Consider the following 24,482-nt stretch of genomic DNA (forward strand, 5'->3'; position numbering starts at 1 on the left):
AAAGCCACAGGCCCTTCCCACTTCTCCATGGCACTCTCTAACTCTTAAATTGTCACTGTATGTCTTTCACTTCCCTCTACACTGCCCTTGGTGGAGATTTCCTCTCCAGCAGGGCATGAACCCTTCCCAGGCACTGCCACCATCACGGGGCCCACTAAAGAGGAAGCCGAAAGCCTGGACAGAGAAGTGAGGACCAGCGAAGGTGGCGGGCTGGCGTGTGGGCATGGTGGGCAGCCCTCGGAGGCTTTGGGTCACTGACCCCGTCTGGATCCAGCTCTGCCACTCACCTGCTGGGACCAGCAAACACCTGTTGTGACCACCAGTTTACCAGCACAATGGTCCTTCCCCTGCTTTGGGTAACAGCACCCTAATTTTTTCCCTAGGAATTACTCCTCTTCCGTTGCCTCTGGGCTGCATGGGGTTGACTTTCCAAATGGCATGCCCTATCTGCCCAGGAACATGGTCAGGTGACCCATCTAAACCCATGAGTCTGTCTTCCGAGAGGGTACATTTTGAGTGGGGTGACAAGCCGGAGCTCAGACACCATGCCTACAGTCCCCAGTGAGCCCCAGTGACCCCAGACAGCCCCCACCACCTCCAGCCCCAAAGCGGAACTCATTCCTGCCTCTCATGCCTGCATGCTTGAGTTTTCTTTGTTTTTTTAAGAATGAGTTTCTGTTGGAGCGCCTGGGTGGCTCAGTGGGTTAAAGCCTCTGCCTTCAGCTCAGGTCATGGTCCCAGGGTCCTGGGATCGAGCCCTGCATCGGGCTCCCCCACCGCCCCGCCTGCCTCTCTGCCTACTTGTGATCTCTCTCTCTGTCAAGTAAATAAATAAAATCTCTTAAAAAAAAAAAAAAAAAAGATTGAGTTTCTGTTGTGGCAACCCTCACACCCCAAGAGATACCAGGCCCCATTCTGGGAAAGTTGTGTAACCTCATTGAGCTCCAGATTCTCCATGTGTGCAACGGATACCAGTGCACCCGTCATGGGGAGAGGAGTAACACACTCAGTCCGTCATGTGTGTTCCAGAGATGTCATCCCTCCCTCCCTGTCCAGCAGAACAGATGACCTTCATCAGGTGATGGGAGCTGCCCCCGTTGCATGTGCAGCGAGGGCTAAGCGTCAGTGGTCATCTCCAGAGACCTCATGTTCTCTGCCTCTCTGCTTCTCAAGGGATTTCTCAGGATCTCCCCAAAGAATAAGCAATGGCTTGCCCATTCCAATGAGGGAGAAGCAGGACTTTGAAAAAACTTCTCATGAAGAGTGAAAACATCAGATTCTCTAGCGGTGGTCTTTGCCGAAAGTCCTGGCCCAGGCTCCTCCCCAGCAGTGCTCTATGCTTGGTGGACTCCTCCCTCCATAAACCTGCTGCCAATTCTGTTTTCAGAGCTTACGCACAAGCGGACTTGGCTTTGAGACCCTGCTGTTTCCTATGATGCCTCGCTATTGGTGGGCCCGGAAGAGCCTTCCATCCTTCAGGAAGACTTGGTGATCCTGGAGCTAGGTGGGGCCAGACATGCACAGCTGTCTCCCTGGGTCCCAGACTCCAGGGAGCGCTGTCTCAATGATAAGAGTGTGAGCTAACTAGTGATACTCCCAAGCCCACGGTGGACTCCACGGAGAACCAATGGCTTTTCCAAAGAGCTGGCCACAGAGTCTTCTTAAAATAATACTGCTATCGCTGCTGTTGACTGCTTCATATAAGGTAGAAACGAAGTTCATCAGCCTTACTTTACAAACGCAGAATCAGGCTTAGCAATTAAGAAACTTGACCAAGGTCACATGGCTATGAAGGAATAGAGAAAGAATCTCACCCAGGTCAACAGGAGCGGGAAGCTGTGTTCTTCACCGTTATGCTCTACTGCGTCCCCCATACTCCCAGGGGGAGGCCCACTGGGTTCCCCACTCACAGTCCCCAGGTGGCCACCAGCCACCTTGAGATCATGGAGAGTAAAGAGAACCGATTTCTAATTCTGCGGCTTAGTGGCTTTGGAAAGTGGCGTTTGCTCTCTTATTCTTGATTCCCTCCTCTGTGGAGTAGGGCACAGGACCCCTCCTCTACCTCGGTGGGATGAGATCATCTACAACATTCTCCACAGAAGCGCTGTGACAGGCGTTGCGCTGTGGACCTCCAAAGAGTCCTGGTAGGACTTTTTTCCCACGTCACCTTGGGCCTAAAGATCTTCTTGCTTCAGCTGGGAAGGGGTTGGAGAAGCTGGAGATGGATGGGAAGCCCAGGCCTCAAACCTCCTGCCCCGTCATCCCCGGCAGACCCGGTGACCACAGCATTCCCTCTGCCCTGTTCTGGCAAGCCGAGTGGCTCCCCTCACACACCCCATGGCCACCTCCTCATTACAGAACAAAGGAACCTGGCTCTTTCCCTCCAGTCCAGAGAGGGTTCCTAATTGGCTTTCCATTAAAGAGAAAATAGACTACTGTTTCCACCTCATTATTTATGAGCCTTTCTGGAAGTGCATTTCCATGCACTCTGGGATTACTCACGCCCATTTTGCTTGGCCATATTTTATGATCTGTTTTATTTATTCAGGGCCTCTATTGGGTACTCACATCTGAAACCAATTAAAAACCAAGAACTAGGAAAAACCAAATAAACACCTGGAGATGTCCAAACCCAGTCTTTCTAAAGCCTGTGATTGGGAGACTGGCATGGCCATGCCAGGAGACAAGGCTGCAGGAAGTAGGGACTTCTGTCCTAGACACCAGGTGACAAGGTCACATGGATGGCCGCACGTACATTCAAAGACCTGTGGACAGGGCTTGGGCTGAGATCGCCTGGTTCCAGGGCTCACATGGGATCTCCCGGTATAGGGCAACAGCATCGTGGACTCATCTGTGGATGCCCCTCTCTGTCTGGCACAGAGGAAGAACTCAAAACTTCTTTGCTCAGCGTTGGATTCATTACCGCCATAACTGCTGAAGCAACCTTATGGAGAGCCATCTCTACGGATCTGGGAATAGCTTCCCTTTTAAAGACACTGCCTCTAGCTCCACCTTGAAAAGATTCTTGGGGGTGAACGTGCACCCTTTCTTTCTTTCTTTCTTTCTTTCTTTCTTTCTTTCTTTCTTTCTTTCTTTCTTTCTTTCTTTCTTTCTTTCTTTTTTGTGGGTAAAGACACCTTTAGTGAGGATTCAAGGTCCCCAAGGAAGATGCCGCGGAGGAACAGTGCTCAGCCCCCACCCCCTCCTGGGTTCCATGGAGCTTTTCAGATCCGTGTTTCTGCTGCTGCTGGTGAGGCTTATCTCATCTGTGCCCCTCATAGATGTCATCATCGTGGGCAGATCATGGCAGCGCAGGGGGCAGGAATTTGTCTTGTTTAGCCAGAATGTAGTTGGAGTGGGAGGTGAGATGTCAAGCCATCTTAACGGCAGTCTCCTCCTCCAGCCTGAGAGCCCTCGAGGACAGTCCTGGGAAGGTTCTCAACCAGTCTTGGCAGCAGGTGGAGGCCGGAGGCGATCCTGATCTCCCCCCAACCCCAAGTCTCCAAAGTCTATCCCGTCGGGAAGTGACCTGCTGGAGCCGGCCGCCCTCCTGCTCCGACTCCCTGGACACGTGCTCCCTTTCAACCTCAGCAAAGCAGTTTCCAGGCTTGGTTTTTCCAGAGACCTGCAGTGTATCATTCAAACATATCCTGGTGGGGATGGGGGTCTCAGCCAGAGAAAGGCAGGCCCTTCCTCCCTTTTTTGGTGGGGGAGGTCTGAAACCATTTCACACTGCTTTCTAGGAGATGCTCTAGAGTCTGTGTCCTCGGACAAGCCATCCTCCATCCCGTTTGTCCCTGTGAGATGCAGGGAAGCCTCTCTTTCCTTCTGCCCGCCTTCCTCCTCCTCCAGCTTCAGTCCCTGCTGGAGCAGAAGGCCTCGCTGCCCGACTTCCTACCTCCACCCTGCAGAGACAGTACCTTGGTTGGTGGTCTCTGTCCTGAAGCCAAATGCCCCCTTCTTCGCCTCACACCGAGCTGGGCGTACAGACAGCACGGCGGGTGACAGGTGCAAGGACCACCAGCCGCGGTCTGTTGGGGCAGCAGCAAGATGGTAGGAATGCCGTGCACTGGAGGCGTTTTGTAGGGTTTCTCTTGGGATGAAAAGAAATGGTCCAGGGTGATGCTTGGGTGAAATGGGGAGAGACATAAAAAGATATCAATTTCCCATTATAAAATATATATGTCGTGAGGGTTTAATCTGGGGCTGATTCTCCTTAGACCTATCCCTCCCAATCTATACTTGTCCTTAGTAACATGTCAATCATTTCTTCCTTCCCTTATTCATTTGTTCACTAATTCAACGATGTGTTGAGTGCCTTTATGTGGCAGCCCTAGCTGTCCATCTGATAAGATGCTCAATCCAGCCTTCTTCCCTCTCTCACCATTCAGCCTGAGCCTTTCTCCTGGGATAAAAGATTTCAGAAGCTTACTACCCACTTGGCATCTAAGAACTATAAAAGCCATCAAGTCTTGAGGCAGGAGGGGAGCTAGGAAACCAATACAACTAATTCTACCAGTCCACACAAACCACGGCTTCCAAACTTGAGGTCTGTTCTCCTACACCTTGGTCCCATTTTTGGTGAACATGACAATATCTTGCTGCTGCTACTAGATGATGGGCTTGATGGTTCCTAATATGAGAGGCAGGCACCCAGTGTCCCTTCTCTTCTGCTATCCTCAGCAGCGCATGAGGACGGACAGTGGTGAGGGTTCGGGGAGCAGATGTGATGAGTGAGTGGAAACTGGACCCTTCTCAGAGAAGGGCTGAGGTTAGTGATGTTGAGGAGGTAGGCTGAAAGCAGCTGGATCCTCTTCACGACGGTAGGGAAAAACAGTCGGAATTCCTATACTGTTGGTGCTGGGGACCCCACCAGCCATCTAGGGAAGGCTAGGGACCCCTTCTTAGATTAATATTTGTAAATTCCCGAAACAAAATATATAGGCTAGAAAGAAAGCCAATTATATTAGAATGCAATTATCAAAATATTTTTTTAATTGTGGTAGGGTAATTTAGTGCTACTTTATGAACACATGAAAATAACAAAGCAATGTATTTAAAATATAGGCAACATTAACTCACGTTTCATTTCTTTGAAGACATATTCATAGGATGGTTATTGTTTCTCAGCTTGATCCTGGCCAATGTGACATGCTTGTCTTGGAAAGAGCAATGCACACGTCATGCTGGACACTCGGTTGACTTTGTTTTTAATTGTGATGGTTCCAAGGGTGGATTCACAAAGAGAAATTGATGCAAAATTATTTTAAGAGTTCCCAGCTTGCTCGACAAGGAACACCTTGAATCCTCCAAAGTTTATGGAGCTCATCTCCAACTGTGGGAACACACGACTCCGTCATTTGGTGGCTGACCCACTAGGGTCCAGAGTTGCTCCAGAGGTGACAAGCTATGACTTGTAAGCGTCTGCAGACAGGAGCACTGAGATCTTCTGCAATCTAGGGGCAGTCAGATAACCAACATCATGTCAAAGTAGAGCATGGGTGACATTTCAAGATCAGCATTAACTGTACTGCTATAGAAACACAACTGAATTTCTCCTGGGGACAGAGTCACAGGTACCACAAATACTATGGATTGGTTTCCTACACCCACAAGGGGAGGAAACACTAAAATTCATTGGGAGGCTAGCAAAACAATGTCATTTCTTCCCATCGAAGTTCCCAGACCCCACAGAACACCTTGGAAGTCCACGGACACCAGATTAAGAACCACCCTTCTAGGGGAAGATGATGAGGAGCAGAGGTAGAAGCTGGCCAGACAGCACAGATCTGGAAAACTCCAAAATTCCAAATCTCAGCGGGCCGAGCAGAGGAAGGCCTTTAATGAACGAGACCATCCACATCCTCATGTCAGAGCCGTGGTGACATAGACCCTCTGCTCCCGCAAGATGCTCAACGAAGTCCCCCACTCCCACACGTGCTTCTGGAGTGAGTAGACCTTGAGGCAGAAATCAAGGAAGGGGCCACATTTTGTAACTGGATAAATCCAGGGGGACTGCATATCTGTTTGTCAATGAACCCAGATTCAGCTGAAGTGGGCACCTGAGGCCAAGAGGTAAGGCTCACCTGGAAATGTGCAGACCCTCAGGCCAGTCTTTGGTCCTCCACGGGTCTTGGGGTGCAAGTCCAGAACGATCTCATTTAGCTCTCAGGGTCCTGGGGACCCCTGCAGACCTTAGGTGGCATCTAGAAAGCTCACAGAGCCTTTTGCATGGGAGGAAATCAGTAACTCACCATTCTGATGGCTGAGAAGCTGGGTGCACTGGGGCACATCCCCACCCCACCCCCGCCTTCTTTTTCCGTGGCACGCAGCCCTTCCCTGTGGCTCAGGCCTCCAGAAGCGAGGCGAGGCCTTACTTGGTGTGTGGTGCCCCCGTCACCAGAGCTAAGGGTTTGCTCCTTTCAGAAATTCAAGCGAGAAACTGGCTCCTGGCAGTTACCAAGCCAGGCAGTGCTCGCTGAAGAAGCTATAATGAGAAGCCGACAAAAGAATCCCCTTTGCCCCTGTCCTGCCTCCAGCAAGCCGGCCGCTTCCCCCACGCGGTCTCCTCGACGCTGTTTTATGCGCTTTCCTCCTCACTGCAACCTCCATTCCTGATTCCCATTCTTCTGAATGTGAAAGTCACGACCTTTGTGGTTTATGGGCCACCAGAGACTGAACTAAATGTGTTAGCTCTGAGTCCAAACAAGTAATAGCCGGCCAATTAAATTAATAATCCATATTGTTACAGTGTTTAACCATGGCTGTTTCCTCGGCGGTCTGTTTAAATCACAGCCAAGGCCTGACCTATTAAAATGAATAACTGGAATTATGAGAAAGTCCATTTAATAAACACGGTGAGGAACGCAGCACAATTGGGCATGAAATATTTATTGCCACTTGAAGCAGAGCGCTGTTTGGGACTTTAAGATGGCATTAATGAATGTGTTTTAATTTCTGGCTCGCAAGGTGGGAGGTGGGGCTGGGACCGAGGGCGCCCTTTGGCAGATTCCTGGGAAAAACGGCTCCTGTTATATTCTTACTTTGTGCTGGGGCTGTTTGTTGATGCGTGGGGCTCCCCCAATCCACTGTGGAAGAAGCATCTTCCCATCTGTGGAAGGTGGGCATCTGACCCCTGCCCTCTTGTGGACATAGCACTTGCTCAGTAAACGCTTGCTGGATGGACAGATGGGAGGGTGCACGGATAGACGGATGACAGATCAAACATTTTGACACCTTAGTATCCACATTTGAATGACCTAGGACAGATAAAACACTTAACATCCTGACCGATACAGGCTGCATCCTTAATAAACAGTAACTGCCCTTGAAGTTAGGAAAGCAAAGTCTGGTTAATTTACTGGAAATTCAGTGCTCACATTTGAGAATTCCTCAGGAGCCCCAGAGCTGCCCCAGGACCCTGAACTGCCCATTTAGCTTTATGGGCACTTGGGAGCCTGTTTTTGATGAGATGTTTTTGTTTGACTATTTTTGGCTTTTCTCAGAATGGATTGTTTCTTTCCCTGCTTTCCCGAAGCTCAGTGCCTTATCTCCACATTTGTCTGGACATGTCCTGTTTTCCCAGGTATGACTCCCTTTCACGGGGTCTGCCCCCTTTTCCCAGACCTCAGCTCTGAAGTTCTAATAATGGGTTTAGAAACTGTGGTTGCTGTGATGATAGCCCTAAGCAAGTCTGCTAACCACCAAGTCAAGCCGAGTGGCTATCGGGGATCTATCAACATGGTGAGTGGGCCTTCATCGGAGACCCCCCAAGATGGGACAAGGAGGGGTCCACTCCTGCCAGAACTTGTTTTCCAGAGGAAGCAGAAAGCAGGCAGACCAAGCCATATGCTGATGGAGCACATAGGACATTGTGAGGACTAAGGGGGCGGGAAGTGGAGACTCGGGAAGGCCTGGCGATGGACTCCCCTCTGAGAACCAGGGGGAGTCTTTTGGAGACCACAAAAATGCCCTCAGCTCCAGTCAGCCCACCCCCAAGTCTAAAATTAAATGTATTACTGCATGCAAGACAAGCAAAGGGCGGTCTCATTTTGAAGAGGGAGAATCTTGAAACTGAAAATAGGGAAAGAGGGATGTGGGATTGCTTTCCTTTGGAGAAAGATAAGATGGTTCTGACCTTGTGGAAGATTTGGTGGCGTCTCATCTCCTCTCCTCTGTGTTCAAAAGCTAAGGATGATTCCAAAGAGGAATGTGCTAAGTGGCCAGCATCCCATGGAAGGTGTCCTAGGAAGCTTGCCTGCCCGAAGTGGGCTTCGGAGGGCTCTGTCTGTCTTCTCTGCCTGCCCTCGGCTCATCTCCTGTTGTCCATGACTTGAATCTCTCTAAGCCTTAATGATGGTTGCAGGCTGATGGATATCATGACCACGTCGGCATCCTGTTTTCCCGTACATTGGAGGGAGATTTCTGCCAAATAAAATATGTCTATGCCAAAGATGCTTTCATGGTAGAAGCCTTCAGAACTAAAGAAAAACACAAGGTAGAGTTGCTTCTTATCACCCATCCCTCCTCTACGAGTCGTGAGTTCCTACAGAGTGAGACCGTATCTCATTCATCTTTGTATTCCCTGCTGTGATTTGCACACGCGCTAACATCTTTCTGGTTCTCAGCAAACACTGTGCATAATAAAAAGCCACTATTTATAGAGCCTTTATCATATCCAAGCCCTGTGCTAAGTTATTTGCCTGTGTTCTCTCATGTCCTATTCCCAACCACATGATGGCTTTCCATCATGATGCCCCATCTTACGGATGACGGCATTGAGACACAAAGAAGCTGAAAAATCGTCCCGGATCACCTAGATAACAAGCAGCAACCCTGGCATTTAAACCCTGGTTTTTGTAGTTTCGATGCCTTTGCTTTCATTGCCATGTTTCATTGCCATGTTGTTTGGTCTCTGAAGAGAAAAATGTACATAGATACATAGCTCCTCCTCAAGAGTTTGTTGGGGGGTTTTTTGTGGTTTTTTTTTTCTATTTTTTTTTTTAAAGATTTTATTTGTTTGTTTGAGAGCAAGAGAGAGAAAAACTGGGGCAGTGGTGAGGGATAAGCAGACTCTGCACTAAGCACAGAACCTGACAGGGGGCCTGATCCCATGACCCCAACATCATGACCAGAGCCGAAATCCAGAGTTGAATGCTTAACCGACGGAGCCACCCAAGCGCCCTCATCTTCAAGAGTTTGTAGTCAAGTAACAGACACATAAAGAGGTCATTTAAATGCAGTGCATTGGGGAGCTCTGCCCCGGTGACAAGGGGGAATACCAACGTGGCTCCAACAGTCTAATCTGTAGGGAATTAGGACAGCTTCCCGGAGGAGGTGAGATTGTAATTTATTTTATTAAAAGATGAAAGGTTGGGCAGACCAAATGTCAAGTGAAAACAGGAGACCATCCAAGCAGAAGGAAGAACTTGGACGATAGGAAAAGATCTTTGGATCCAACACCTTGGCAGGATGGTTCTCAGTGGTAAAAAGATGTCAGGACCTAATTACGAAGGAATTACCATGGAGGAAGGTGTCTGTCTGGCTACTGCGGAACTCTTCCCTGTGCCTTCAGCTAGAGATCCCAGTCGTTCCTCTGTATCCCACACCCACTTCCTGCAGGCTCTTCCTAATGGACTGTCTCTAGGTGCAGACACCCGGGACACCAGACAATTCCACCCAAATACCTCCAGCCATTAATCCAAACTGAGCTCATCGGGTCCACTCCCCCAGGAACTGGGATGTGAAGCCCTGAGAACAAATCAGCTCTCTTTGGGAAGATGGGCCGACAGGTCACATAGACACGGGAATGTGCCGTTTTGTGGTACCCACCAGGGAACCGTGGGTGAGCGATTAGGAAGTCTGAAAGCTGATGAATGAGAAAAGAGAAATAAACAAGCAGCTGAGATGCACAGGTGATCCCACAGCCTCAAAGAAGGAATAACAGAGAAAGGAGAAAGCAGACCCGGCCACCGCCAATGAAGAGGAGAGGGTAACCGCCTTGGTTACTGAATCACAGGGTCATTTCTTGCCTTGAAATGATGCAGTTTATAATCAATCCCTCTTTACTCACAGCCGCTTCAATAGGGTCTCTGAAGACACACCTGAGAGAAGAGGCATCCATTCAGGGCTGGATAGGCAAAGCATCCCAGCCGTGCAGAGGACGCCTCCAAGGCTGTTCCAGAACTCAGCCTGGCTCTGACAGAAGGTGGTGCCGCGCCCAGACCTAATGGAAAAAAGCAGCCCCGGAGTCATTGTTATCTCTGTATGTAATTACAGAGACTCAGGCTTTGCAGGACTTCTTTGAAAGTTCTGCTTTTACAGCAGGTCAAACCTTTATCTGCACAATAAATTGTTGAGGTTATGATTAACTAGGGCTTATCCATCAACAGTGTGGTCTTTTCTGCAGTGTCTACACCCATATTTCTCATTTTGATATATGGCCTCACTTCACTGCTTCAGTGACGAATATTAACACAATACGGACATTTCAAAAGTAATCTTAAAAAGATTATTTTTAAATCTTTTTTGAAGTTACTTTTTAAAAAAAATAATTTTAAAAAATCTTTAAAAAAGTAATCTCAAAAAATCTTTAAAATCTTTTAAATCTTTTAAAACTCTTTTGAAAATCTTAAAAATCTTAAAAAGTAATCTTAAATTTACTGAATTTGATTTAATTAAAATTAAATTTAAAATTAGAAGTTAAAGTAAAAGTAAAAAATTTTACTTAAAAATCTTAAAAAATCGTCACTGCTTCAGTGACAATTGTTAATACAATAATGATATTTCAAAAGTAATCGTTTAAAAAATAATCATAAAAAATAAATAAAATAAATAACAATAATAAAAATAAATAATAAATAAATCATTTTATTATCAATTATTTATTTAATTATTTATTATTTATATTTCTTATTTCTTATATTTATTTATTTATTATTTATAATAAAATAAAAATAAAATAAATAAAAATAAATTTTTAAAAAATCATAAAAAATCTTTAAAAATCTTAAAAATCAAAAAATCTTAAATTTACTTAAAAAGTAATCTTAAAAATCTTTAAAAAATTAATCTTAAAAATATATAAATACATACTGAAGTTGTAACTTTTTCAGATGCAAAAAAGTATGATTTCGTTGCACCAATAGCACTAAATGAAGATAGTTACTGTAAATGAAATATCAAACTACATATACTTATGTCTTCACATAAAAGTCTATATGAATTTCTTGCCCCAAACCTGGTATCAGCCTTTATCCAGAGATCCCTAGTTTTGGTGAGAAATGGTATTTATAAAACAGTCTTGGAAGATGGAGCTCTCGTTGCAGTTGGATTGGTCATTGTTTCTAGGTGTTTAGATGGAAAGTATTGGAAAACATTTTTTTAAAGGAAAAGACATCATTGTTTATGCTGAATATCCAATTCTAACCTAGAATTTCTGTACTTTGACTTACTTGGTTTTATATACTTATTTCTTTGATGGTGAAAATCTTGGTTCCTAAGCACACCAATGTAATTAATTACTCATTTGATATATTGGAGATAGTTTCAAAATAAGAATATCGATATTAATCCTAACAATATGATTTTTGAGGTACAAAATGAGAGTGGAACATCTGTCGTATCAGAAAGCAAAGCTGTCAAAGACTTCTATAATCACATCACAAGGACACAGTATGAGCTTGAAGTGGCTCCCCACTGGCCAAAGGTGGAGAAATTTGAGCATAAAAAATACTCATAACTATATTGAATCAAAACACATCATATATGTCCAAATCTGTGAACTCATACTGATACTTTTTTTTCAATTTTTTTAAAGATTTTATTTATTTATTTGACAGACAGAGATCACAAGTAGGCAGAGAGAGAAGAAGAAGCAGGCTCCCCACAGAGCAGAGAGCCCGATGTGGGGCTCGATCCCAGGACCCTGAGACCATGACCTGAGCCAAAGGCAGAGGCTTTAACCCACTGAGCCACCCAGGTGTCCCCATACTGATACTTTTAAAAGAACTTTTGGAGCATCTGGCTGGCTCAGCCGGTAGAGGGTATGACTCTTGTTCACAGGGTTGTTCAAGTCCCACATGGAATGTGGAGCCTACTTAAAAAAAAGAAACTTTCTTTAAAAAAAAAATAAAAAAATAAAGGAACTCTCATAGATAATTTTAGAAGAGGCTAGGAAACTAATTCATTTTTCAAGAGCCACAAAATTAAGAAAAAAACCCAGTATTCGCCTGTCTTCCTAGCAGGAACTATAGTTCAGAATAACCATAGAACCACTTTATTTCTTTTCAGGAGGCTCCACACCCAGCATGAAGCCCAATGTGGAGCCCCACAGGCTCACACCAAGATCAAGAGTTGGACACCCAACCGACTGGGCCATCCAGGTAACCCCATTTGTTATTTTTAAGTTTAACAATAATAATCATGGTTATGATATAACAAAGAATCCTTTTACATTTAATAGATACACTGAAAATGTACAGTGAATGTGATGTTTGAGATTTGATTTAAAATAATGTGGGGGATTCATGTATGCGAAGGGGAAGGAGGATGATATAAGGGAAGCAAGACAGACTGTGTGTGGTAAATGCTGAAGTGGAGGCTACAGCTCCATAGGGATTGTCTTTGCGTTTACGTTTTTAAAATTTTCCGTAATAAAGTTAAAAAATAAGCCTGAAAACTTGGCCAACCAACATTTTCAAAATAGCCTCCCTCATGATTAAAGAAATGCAAATTAAAGTGACAAGAAATAATTTCCAACCTATCCGATTGGCAAAAGTTAGAAGTTAATACGTGGTGCTGGTGAAGATGTGGCAAATGGGCATTCTTATGCATTCCTGGTTTACTTGCTAAGTATTTTGGCAATACAAATAAAAATTGTTAAGGGATGCCTGGGTGACTCAGTTGGTTGGGCGTCTGACTCCTGAGTTTGGGCTCCGGTCATGATCTCGGGGTTGTGGGATGGAGCTCCTTGTCTGGCTCTGTGCTCAGCAGGGAGTCTGCTTGAGAGTCTATCTTCCCTCTCCTTTGCTCCTCCCCCTATGCACATGCTCTTTCTCTCTCTCTCTCTCTAAAATAAATAAATAAAATCTTAAAAAATTATTTAAATATGTGGGTGCTCTTTGCCCTAGGAATGCCAGTAGTAATTTACCCAAAGGAAATGACCAAGCAAGCATATAAGCTATCTGGTGAAAAATATTAATTACAAGATAATTATAATAGGAAAATTTTTTAATTAACTTAAATACACACTAATAAGGAATTGGCTTTAAAACTAAGGAAGAACCACATGATGGAGACATATGCATAAGAACTATAATGCACTCTCCTCCTCCATATCCAACAGACAACTACGTCTTCTGATGCAATGTCAGCCACATCCCTGAGACAAGATGCTGAAGGTCAGAGTAAATGGATTTGACCATATTTGGCACCTGGTCACTAGGGCCACTTTTAAATCCAACAAAGGGGATATTGTTGCCATCATGATCCCTTCATTGGCCTTAACTACATGGTCCACATGTCCTGGTATGATTCCACCCACCACAAATTCCACAGCACAGTCAAGGTTAAGAATGGGAAACTTGTCACCAACGGAAAGCCCATCTCCATCTTCCAGGAGTGAGATCTTGCCAACATCCTGTAGTGTGATGCTGGTGCTGAGTATGTTGTGGAGTCCACTGAGGTCTTCACCAACATGGAGAAGGCTGGGGTTCACTTTAAGGGTGGGGTCAAGAGGGTCATCATCTTTGCCCCTTCTGCTGATGTCTCCATGTTTGTGGTGGGCATGAACCATGAGAAGTATGACAACTCCATTAAGATTGTCAGCAATGCCTCCTGCACCACCAACTGCTTGGCCCCTCTGGCCAAGGTCATCCATGACAACTCCAGCATTGTGAAGGGACTCATGACTGCAGTCCATGCCATCACTACTGCTCAGAAGACCATGGATGGCCCCTTGGGGAAGCTGTGGCATGATGACTGAGGGGCTGCTCAGAATATCATCCCTGCTTCTACTGGTTCCACCAAGGATGTAGATAAGGTTATCCCTGAGCTGAATGGGAAGTTCACTGGCATGGCTTTCCATGTCCCCACCCCCAGTATGTCAACCATGGATCCGACCTGCTGTCTGGAAAAAGCTTCCAAATATGATGGCATCAAGAATTTGGTGAAGCAGGTATTGGAGTATCCCCTTAAGGGCATCCTGAGGTACACTGAGGATTAAGTAGTCTCCTGTGACACCCACTCTCCCACCGTCAGTGCTGGGGCCGACATTGCTCTCAGTGACCACTTTGTCAAACTCATTTCCTGGTATGACGATGAATCTGGGTACAGCAACCTTATGCTCCATATGGCCTTTAAGAAGTAAGAGCCCCCTGGACTACCAACCCTGGTGAGAGTAAGAGGAAAAGAGAGGCCTCCAGCAGCTGGGGAGTCCTTGTCCCAACTCATCTTCCAATACAATGAGAATCCCCCAACCTCCACAGTTTCCATCACAGACCCCTAAAGAAGAGGAGGGGCTTGGGGAGCCCTACCTTGTCATGTACCATGAATAAAGTATACTGTACCCAGCCAACAACAACAACAACAACCAAAAAGAACTATAAGGCAGATGTATATTTATTAGCATGGAAAGATGTGTCATAGCTCTATCAAGAAAGCACAAAATCAAGTTCCAAAGGCTAGCTAAGATACTTTTAGAAAAGTAAAAAGTAAAAAAGTAAAAGTAAGATACTTTTTTGTTTTTTAAAATGTGGAAGGAGAAACAATTAACAATGACTACCACTTGGTGGTAAAAGCATGGATTGTTTTTTATTGCTTTTCTTTTGCTTATTTTTTCACCTTTCTAAATGAATTTTGACTAGTTTTGGAATTCTAAATAATGAATTCCTGTGTAATTAAAATAGCCTTCACCTAATGAGATGACATGATATCTGGAATTTACTCTGGTCGTCTAGAGGTTGGGTTACAGATGAAACAAGTCTGGCTCTGAGTTGACAGCCCTTGAAGTTGGGTGACTGGGTACCTGGGGGCTCATCTTACTTTGTTCTCTACTTCTGTGTATGTTTGGAATTTTTCATTCTAAAGTGTTTTCTAAAATACTCCTTTTCAGTACAAAGTGACATCTTGTCATCTTTTGTCCCTGCCCGACCCACAATACACCTCTAGAGGTCACAAAGGGCCAGCACCATGTCCAGAGACATTAAGGCTATCTGATATTTTGATTACTAAAATGGCTCCCCTCTCCTGTGGCCACAAAGACATTGAGTGAGACTCCCCCTTGCCCTCCTTTTCAGCCTACACGAGACAGCTGCCTGGAGCCAGCAGTGGGGACTTCAGTCAAAAGCTAACTGGTCCACGTGAGAAACAAATCCATAGCCTTAGCACCTTTAACAGTCTGATTCCTGGGTCGCCCCATCTATGATGGCCGGCATTGCTTCCTCCCATGTGGGGCCATCTCTTTCTCAGTGGAAGGAAGTATGGAGAGATTAGTGGATTTGGCATACCCAGCCTAAAGATGGCTTCTTTTTACTTGGCTCCTGCCCTGTGCCTTCTCACCCAGGCATATTGGCTATAAAAGTGCCTAGCATGCAAAAATCACTATGAATATTCATGAAGTCATATTATAAATAATACTCCTTTAAAAATGAATAATTGTCTGGCTAGTCTCCCTGGAAATTGAATTCCTCTCCCACACTTTGAGTCACTTGGAGATTGTTAATAACATTGGTCAGCAAACTGTAGCCCAAATCTGGTCCACCCTCTATTTTCACATGACCTGCAAAACTAGAATGGTTTTTTTAAAAAACATTTTAAATTGTTGAAAAATTTTTTTTAAAAAATAATAATATTTGGTGACACATAAAATTAAATTAAATTCAAATTTCAGTGTCCATACATACAGTTTTATTGAAGCATAAGTCACACTCATGTGTTTATCCATTGCCTGTGGCTGATTTCACACTACCATGACAGAGTCGTTTGCAACTCAGGCCATATGGCCCATGCAGCCTAAAATATTTACTCTGGCTTTTTAGAGAAAAAGTTTGCTGACCTCTGGCTTGAAGTTCTCCTAACCGCTCTTGTGGTTCCCCCTTGTCCAATAGAGCTGAACAGCAATGCCATCCATTGCCAGGAAGTGAGACTGTCCCTCACATATCAGCCTGCAACTGTCCAGATTTGAGGCTTTGGGTTTTAGAAATATTCATTTAATCACCCAGCAAGGATTTAATGACTGTTAACTTTGTAACACATGCAGTTTTAAGTTCTGGGTTTCTGGGGCAGCCAGGGTGACTCAGTCAGTTGAAAGTCTGACTCTTGATCTCAACTCAGGTCTTGATCTCAGGGTCATGAGTTCAAGCCCCACATTAGGCATGAAGACTACTTTAAGTCCTGGGTTTCTAGCAGTACAGGAAACAAGGAAAAAATTCTCTCTTGGAGCTGAGGTTCTGCTGAAGAGAGATGATTACAAACAAGTTGAATAATAATATGTAATAGGCTAAGTGGCCTTAAGTGCTTTAGAGGGAAAGAAAGAAGAAAAAAAAAAAAAAAAAAGCAAGCAAGGCAGGGGTAAGAGGGTTAGGGAAGGGGAGAGTAACAATTTCCAATCAGGTTAGGAAAGACTCCATGGACAAGGTAACAATTGTGTAAAGACTTGAAGGCAGTGAGGAGCAAGTCATGACTATACCTAGGAGGAGAACATTCCAGGCACAAGGAACAGCAAATACAAAGTCCTGATGTGCACCGTGCCCTTTATACTCCAGGATTATCAAAGGCAATGAGTGGTAGAGGTTGAGGTCAGGGAGGCGAGGGGTAAGGAACAGATCATATGGGGTCTTGCAAGCCATGTGAATAACACAGCTTTCATCCAGAGTGAGAGGGAGGGCGATGGGGGATAAGAGCAGAGAAGTATCACAGTCTTATATCCAATTCCTTATTTAACATCTATCTAAAATATTTCAAAACTTTAAATAAATGAGGCATACTCTTCCTTTTATTCTGATTTCTTAAGTTTAAAGAAGCATTGAAATGTATGAGAACAAGTATAAAAGTTTAATAAAAAGAAAAAAGCACATCAGTGAGGGATGCCTGGGTGGCTCAGTCAGTTAAGCATCTGCCTTTGGCTCAGGTCATGATCTCAGGGTCCTGGGGTCGAGTCCCACATCAGGTTCCCCGCTCAGCAGGGAGCTTTCTTCTCCTTCTCCCACCCCTCCTCTGGCTCATGCTCATTCCTTCTCTCTCTTTTTCTCTCTATCAAATAAATAAAGTCTTTTAAAAAAGAGAGAGAGAAAGAAACAAAGCACATCAGTGAGTGTTTCAGTTATCCATTGCTGCATTAAAAACCAACACAAAGCTTCGTGGTTTACCAGAACAATATTCTGTCATTTCCCATGGTTCGGTGAAATGAGTGGGATCAGCAGGACGATTCTTCTGCTCTTTTTGGCATCAGCTGAACTGGGCTGGAAAGTTCAAGTTCTCACTCACGTATCTGGAACTTCGTTGTTCCTCTCTTTGGCCTCTCCTCATGGTTACCTCAGGCTTCTTCACAGCAGGATGGTTTTGGGGTTCAGAGCTGACTTTGAGAGGAAAAAGTCGAAGCTACTACACTGTTGAAGGCTAGACCCAGAACCAGCACAGCATCACTTCTGCCACATTCTGTTGACCAAAGCAAATCAAAAGCCAACTCAGCCCGAAGGATAAAAGAGATCCCACCCAGTGATGGGTGGAGCTGTGTGTACTACTTGACAAGAAGAAAGTGACTGTGGCCCTCTTTAGAGACTTCCCCCCATTGAACCCCCAAACTCTTGAGTTCCTCTCCTCTCTTTCTGACCATTGTGTATGCATATTGATAGGTGTGATTAATAGATAGTGACTGATTAACTTTATATTCTGGAATCATTAGATTCCCTAAGTCTTGAACATCCTTCTGAGAAGCATCCTGAGTCCTGCACCCATGGAGACTGTCCCTTTTCCTCCCTGATTCTGCCGGCCCAGCTGTCTGGCTGAGCCTCCTTGATGTTCCCGGGCACTGTCGTACTCCAACAGGCAGCTGCGCTAATCTCAGAAGACGGGGTGGGTGGTGTGGCATTCTGCAGAATTTAGGGAATGTGACGCAGCTCTTTCCCTAGAAGAAGCCAAAACTTCCCAGACTGGCCGGATGCAACCCCGCCATGATGCTGTTCCCTGCTCCCGCCCCTTTCCCTGTAGGAAGAGACATGGAGGATTAAGCATTTCAATCACCTCTGGACTTTAAAAACAAAAACAAGTCTTTGTTTGAAAATAAAATCTTAGACTTACAGAAGAGTTACAAAAACTGTACTAAGTTCCCCAAATACCTTTTGCCCAGCTTGATCTGATATTCTCTCCTTATATAACCATGGTACATTGTCAAACCTAAGAGAGTCACACTGGTACAATACTACCAATTCAACAACAGACTTGTTCAGTTTTCCTCCAAAGACCAATCTTCTGTTCCAGGGTCCCATCTGGGATCCTACGTTACCATTAATGCTTCATGTCTCCTTGGTCTCCTCCTTGGTCTCCTCCTCCAGTGTCATAGTCTTTCTTTGACTTCCATGACCTTGACACTTTTGAAGAGCAGCAGTCAAGTATTTTATAGAATGTCTCTCGATTTAGGGTTGACTGATGTTTTCTCATAATTACACTGAAGTTTACAGGGTTTGAGAAGACTCTCACAGAGATGGGGTACCTTTTACCGCTTCATGTCCAGGGGCCCGTGACTGTGATTACCTTGTTACTGGTGATGTCAACCTTGGAGTTCACTGCCCTGAAAGTGGCATTTTTGAGATTTCTCTCCTATAAAGTTACTACATTTCCCTTTCTGTTTTCTATCCCTTAGTGCTGAGCCCACACTCAAGGGGAGAGGAATTGAGTTTCTAGAGGAAGGAACTTTTGAGCTTTTAAAAATCCGCAGCACGCTTGGGCAGGGTTGCCAGCAGGGAGGGCCCCAAGCCTGCCCACTGACTTGCTGGTGACCTTGGATGAGTCACCCAGTCTCTCAGAGTTGGGATTTCCCTCCCTCTTGTGAAATCCACAATGGCATCCCTGCCCTACAGCTGTCTCCTGGGAGAAATTTCAACTGGTAATGCTTCAAGTTGCTGGAAGAGAGATCTGATGGGGAAAAAGGGTCCTTGCCAATTACAGCTGAAGTCTTGACCTGGTCTATAAACATTTTCCAATCCTTAGGTCCATCATCCCCGCAACGGGAGCGCCCCCTGAAAGTGATGAGGCCATCACCATTTTTATAAAATGGTCTCATGTTATTAACATGATAATACAGGCTAGATGTAGAAAGAAAATACTGGAGGGAAACATTTTTGTAAAGTGAAGTATAATTTTTTAAAGGGAATCATTCCCCTGAATCAGATTTTTTGTATAAAATCACTTTCACTGACTGGATTTGCCTCCACCAAAAGGCTCCAGGAATTCCTCCCAAAACACATGCCATCTTCATACAAATGCCTTGGAAAAAACAAGTTTTCTACATTAACAGTGATGAATTACCTTAGAATTGTCAATTGTCATAACCATTTCACATCCTTGAAGGTTGGTTCTTTCTTAGTGGAAAATGCTGGTCAACCGTATATTTTTGACTTTTGGTACTAACTATAGAACTAAACCCCAAGAGTACTGCTGTTTGGTGATTTTAGGAAAGATGTAATTTGGTGATTTTAAGAAAGATGCTGATGAGGTAGTTTTTGTGGGGATAGCTCTATCTGCTGGGATTGGATGTCTTCCTCCATTCTTTGGAAATCACAGCACTCTACCTGGGCTGCCATGTCTGCACAGGCTTTGCCATGTGCAACTCAAGGCCATCCCTCACAAAGGCTCTGATGTATTACCAACTTCAGTAGGTGTATTACCTAGGTGTATTACCTAGGTGTAATACCTAGGTGTATTACCAACTTCAATAAAGAAATCCCTTGAGTCCTTATTGAACACAGATGTGTTGAGCCTGGTCTGTGCTATAGGCCATGTAAAGCACGACAAGGTGAACAGTATACACAGGTACTCTACTCATGGACCTTAGACTGATGAGGAAGTGAGTGAGTTATCAGTCAATGCATGGAACATGGTGAGTAATCTGATAGGATTAGTACAGGAGCTCAAGAATGTATGATGGGAGGTTCAACATAGGTTCAACGTTTAGATGAGTTAGAAGAGAACAAGGAGCTGTAGGACTGTTAAGGACCTGATGTGAAATAGAAACAAAGAAGAGCCATGGAATGTGGGACATCATGATCATCTCTCGCTTGTCCATTTCTGTCCCCCAGCCTGGTACTTTAGATGGGATGCCCTCCTCCCTAGCTTCAGAGGTAATTTTTGTCCTTTGTGGTAGTAATTGGGTGAAGTGGCCCAGACTTAACCCAAACAGCAAATGACATTGCCCTGGCCATAGGAATTGGCTCAGGACAGTCCAGTTAGAGCAAAGATAAAGATTATTCACCCCACCTTGGATATGACCTACAAAGCTTTATTTATTGTTGGAAGTCATTATACAACCATCAGGGAAAACAGACTGAGGACAAAACCAATACACTGTAGAGAATTGCAAAGCCAGTGCCCTAATCAAACTGTACCTGAAGCCCACTTACCACTGATCTTTTGACTGATTCACTAGCTGATAAATCCCCTTTCTTGTTTAAGTGAGCTTGAGCTGAGCTTTTTGCTATTTTCAGTGAGTCATTCTAATGAATGCCAAGGGAAGAGTAGTTTGAAAATAAGGGAGCAAACCCAACAGTGCTTGATGATAGGAACATGTCAAACAAGACAAGGACCAAAAGTGTCCGTTGGATTGGGCAGCATTTGTGACCTAGGCGAGATCAGTTTCAGTGGTGGGGGTGAGGTGGCAGAGAGAACCCTGTGCAGGCTTCTGCTGGACATGTGGGTAGACAGAGAACCCTGAAGCTATGAACCTTTGACTGTGCTTTGAGGGATGCGAGCAGTCCTGTCTGTCACTACAGAGAGACTGGAGTCTCTAAGATTTTAGACAATCTTCCCTGTTGTCCTCACTATCCATTAAAATCTCTGCCAACTCCATTAACTGTGGGTTCTGTGCTGTCCCATAGGCTTAACTATAGAAGGGAGAGGACTCGGAATAAACTGTGTAAGAAGCTTCCTGCACGGGGTGTCTGGGTGGTGCAGTGGGTTAAGCATCCAACTCTTGGTGTCGCTTAGGTCGTCATCGCAGGGGTGTGAGATCGAGCTGAAGCTCCCCGTTCAGCTCGGAGTCTGCTTGGGATGCTCTTTCCCTCTCCCTCTGCCTCTCCCCCTTACTCACTCACTTGCATCCCTGCTCCCCCACCAATAAATAAATAAATAAATCTAAAAAGAAGAAGAAGAAGAAGCTTCCATCACAACTGACCAGTTAGATTAAGTTTCAGTCTTCTTTCCTCTAAGCTAGGTACTCCATCTAAGCTCCTTGGGGGTAGGAATCACAAAGCCCTTGAAGAATTACATTAAAAACTCTATTAAAAATTTTCTCTCCATAGGAGAGGAAGTGCCCCAAATTCTGCCTATGTTTTCTAGGGCTTCATGATTCCCGTGGAGCTGCGAGGCCTCGTGTGAAGCATTCTACCACTTCCCAGCTCCAGGGAACAAAGAAAGGATCCCACCCCCATCCAACTAGCCCCTTCTTTCTGCCAAGCCCCCTGGAACCCACCTCCCCTTTAGGAATTGGTGCAGGAAGGGTTTACAGCTTCCTGATCTGTCTAAACTCATTCACACCAGCTCTGTCACCTCTCTCTGCCCCCCTCCCCATCTTCTCTCTCCTTTCTGAAGCCCAAATCTTCAATCATGGCCTTAGTAAAGCATTGGCTGTGGGACATGGGCCTGGTGATCATTCTCACTCAGTCATACCTCCATTCCCAAGTGCACAGTGAGCCCCAGCCCACAGCTGCCGGCCCCACACAGCCCCTGGAAACCACACCCAGAAATGAGGGGCGGAGAAGACATCCACGCTTTAGGCGTGTCCTGGCACTAAACAGTTCCCTCCCCACAGCCCCAATTTTTCTCATCCTGTTAACCATCTGCATAAAAGAATTCACTGGTCCCAAAAGCGCTGGCTTCAGCCTGGCTTGTGGACTCACTGGTTGTGGAGTGAAGGGATGTAGAATCTGAAGGCAGCTCTGGCTGTCTGGCCGGGAGCAACCTTGTCTGTCCTAATGCTGGGCACTTCCCACCTGAGCAGAAGAAAGGGGTCTGAAGTGTTTTACGTTGACCTCTCTTAGCACTTATAATCACGGCCTGATTGTTTGCATACCCGCCAGTCGTCCTCACCAGCTCCTTGAGGGTGTGGCCATGAATAATTCACCCACTTGCCCTGCAGAGTTCTGACAGATAATAACTTCAACAAGAGTGAACGTGGATGGAGCTCTCTCTGCTCTAAGAATGAAATGAAGCCCTGTCTGTGTTTATCACCCTCACAATACCCTTCGGGGCCATCTACTATTAACCCCCACCCCCCTCCATTTTTTTTTAACTTTTCATTTTGAAATAAATCCAGAGTTACAGCAAAATTACAAAACTAATCTAAAGAGTCCCTGGGTATCTTCTACCCAGTATCCCCCAATGTTAACATCTTGAGTAACCATAACAAAATAGTCAACACCAGGAAATGAACACTGATGTAATCCCACTAACTAATCTGCAAACCTCATTCAAATTTCACCAATTATACCACTGCTGTACTTTTTGTGATACAGAATGCAAGAGTTCGTGTTGGGTTTAGTTGTCACATGGCTGCTTTTCTTTCATCTGAGACAGTTACTCCTTTCTTTGTCTTTTATGCAATTTTTTTTTTTTATTACAATGAAGCTAAAGCAGACACAGCTACATAGGAAAGTTGAGAAAAAGATACAAATGAAACTCAGATCAGGTTGGAGACTTAACACTTTTCTTAAAGACTCTTGGCCTGTTCGTTATTTGTAGAATATCTCTCCATCTGGACTGGCGTGTGTTTCAAGGTTAGATCCAGGTTATGTCTTTTGGGCAAGAATACCGGGAAATGCTATGCCCCCTTCAATGCATCATATTGGGTCATACACGATGTCAAATATATCTCTTTATTGAGAATGTCAACTTTGGTCACCAGGTGTGGTAATATCTGCCAGGTTTTGCTACTGTGAGGCTGCTGTGTTTCCCTCTATATTAAAAAATATCATGTCGGGAGGGGCACGTGGCTGGCTGAGTCAGAGGAGTGTGTGACTCTTGATCTCAGGGTCATGAGTTCAAGCCCCACGATGGGTGTAAAGATTATTTAAATAAATAAAACTTTTAAAAATATGTGGAGAAGTACTTTGAGGGTATATAAATATCCCAGTTTTTATCACACTTTAGCTCACTCATTTGAGCCTCAGTTGATGATCTTTGCTTGAAAACAATTACTGCTGTGGGTGTTGCCAAAGATGGATTCCCTAGGTATTTCCTTCTATACTGAAGACTGGAATTCTACTCTAAGGCAGATCCTTCTCCTCTACATATTGAACTCCTCGTTTATGCCAGCATGGACTCCTAAAATATTAACTTCATTTTTCAGGTGAGAAAACTGAGGCCAAGAGCTGGTAGAGGATAGAATGTCCAGAGCCATAAAGCTGGGAGGAGAAGGAACCCAAACTTAGACTTGGGCTGCCTGAGTGCTTACCTGCTTCCCTCTTCTCCCTGACAAGGTGAATCTTGTAACTCAGCACGGTTACCTCTTTGCTTTAGTTATCTGGAAGTTTACATCTAAAACCACCTTTAATGGGGCATCTGGGTGGCTCTGTCATTTGAGCATCTGACTCTTGTTTTCGGCTCAGGTCATGATCTCAGGGTCATAGGATCAAGCCCGGGTCAGGCCCTGGGTCGGCCTCTGAGCTCAGTGGGGAGTCTGCTTGGGATTCTCTTGCTCCCTTTACCCCTCCCCCCACTTGCTCTCACTCTCTCTCTCTCTTTCTCTCTCAAATAAATCTTAAATAAAATAAAACCTCCTGTAGTAATATTGCTAATTCCAACAAGATGCAAACTTTGACTCTAACATCCTCTCATTATTGTATCCTAGCTCTCTCTTCTCTTGTTCTCGTGTCTTTATCTGTGTTTCGTTGTATTAACTAGGTATATATATTTGTAAATCTCTTTAAATCCCTCTTTGAGAGAATGTTAGTAATAAATAAACACATCTGTGAGATTAGAACAGAGTGGGTTTTTTTATTATTGTTTGAAAACAAAACAAAACAAAACAAAACTAATCTGATTGCCAGAAGATTGTTTCTTGACAGTAATGTCCACTGAGTGGTCTGTAAGCGAGTGTCTAGATCAGGCTGTCAGAGGAGGTAACTCTGACAGCCAGATACCAAGTGCTGAATTCCCAAAGCAGTCGTGTGGAAGGACTATTTTTAATGATGCTCTCTGCATCTTTATGACGCAACTCCAAATGGTTTATTCTAGGGCATTGTTTAAAGATTAAAGGGGCAGAGGTTACAAGC

At 44.8% G+C, this 24,482-nt stretch overlaps 1 long non-coding RNA gene across 2 annotated transcripts in view; it reads left to right on the top strand.

The window, feature by feature from the left end:
- The window catches only part of LOC309860624, a 35,000-nt gene extending 20,035 nt beyond the window's left edge, over window positions 1-14,965 (top strand). Inside the window, exons 3-4 of one of the 2 annotated variants that reach the window (XR_014309499.1) lie at window positions 12,292-12,383; window positions 13,346-14,965. This is a non-coding gene — a long non-coding RNA (uncharacterized lncRNA). Of the gene's footprint in view, window positions 1-12,291; window positions 12,525-13,345 lie in introns of those variants that run through there. The other variant, XR_014309500.1, reaches the window with a different exon arrangement.
- Window positions 14,966-24,482: the final 9,517 nt, after the last annotated feature.

Source organism: Mustela nivalis, assembly GCF_964662115.1.
Source record: "Mustela nivalis genome assembly, chromosome: 2".
Lineage (NCBI taxonomy): Eukaryota > Metazoa > Chordata > Mammalia > Carnivora > Mustelidae > Mustela > Mustela nivalis.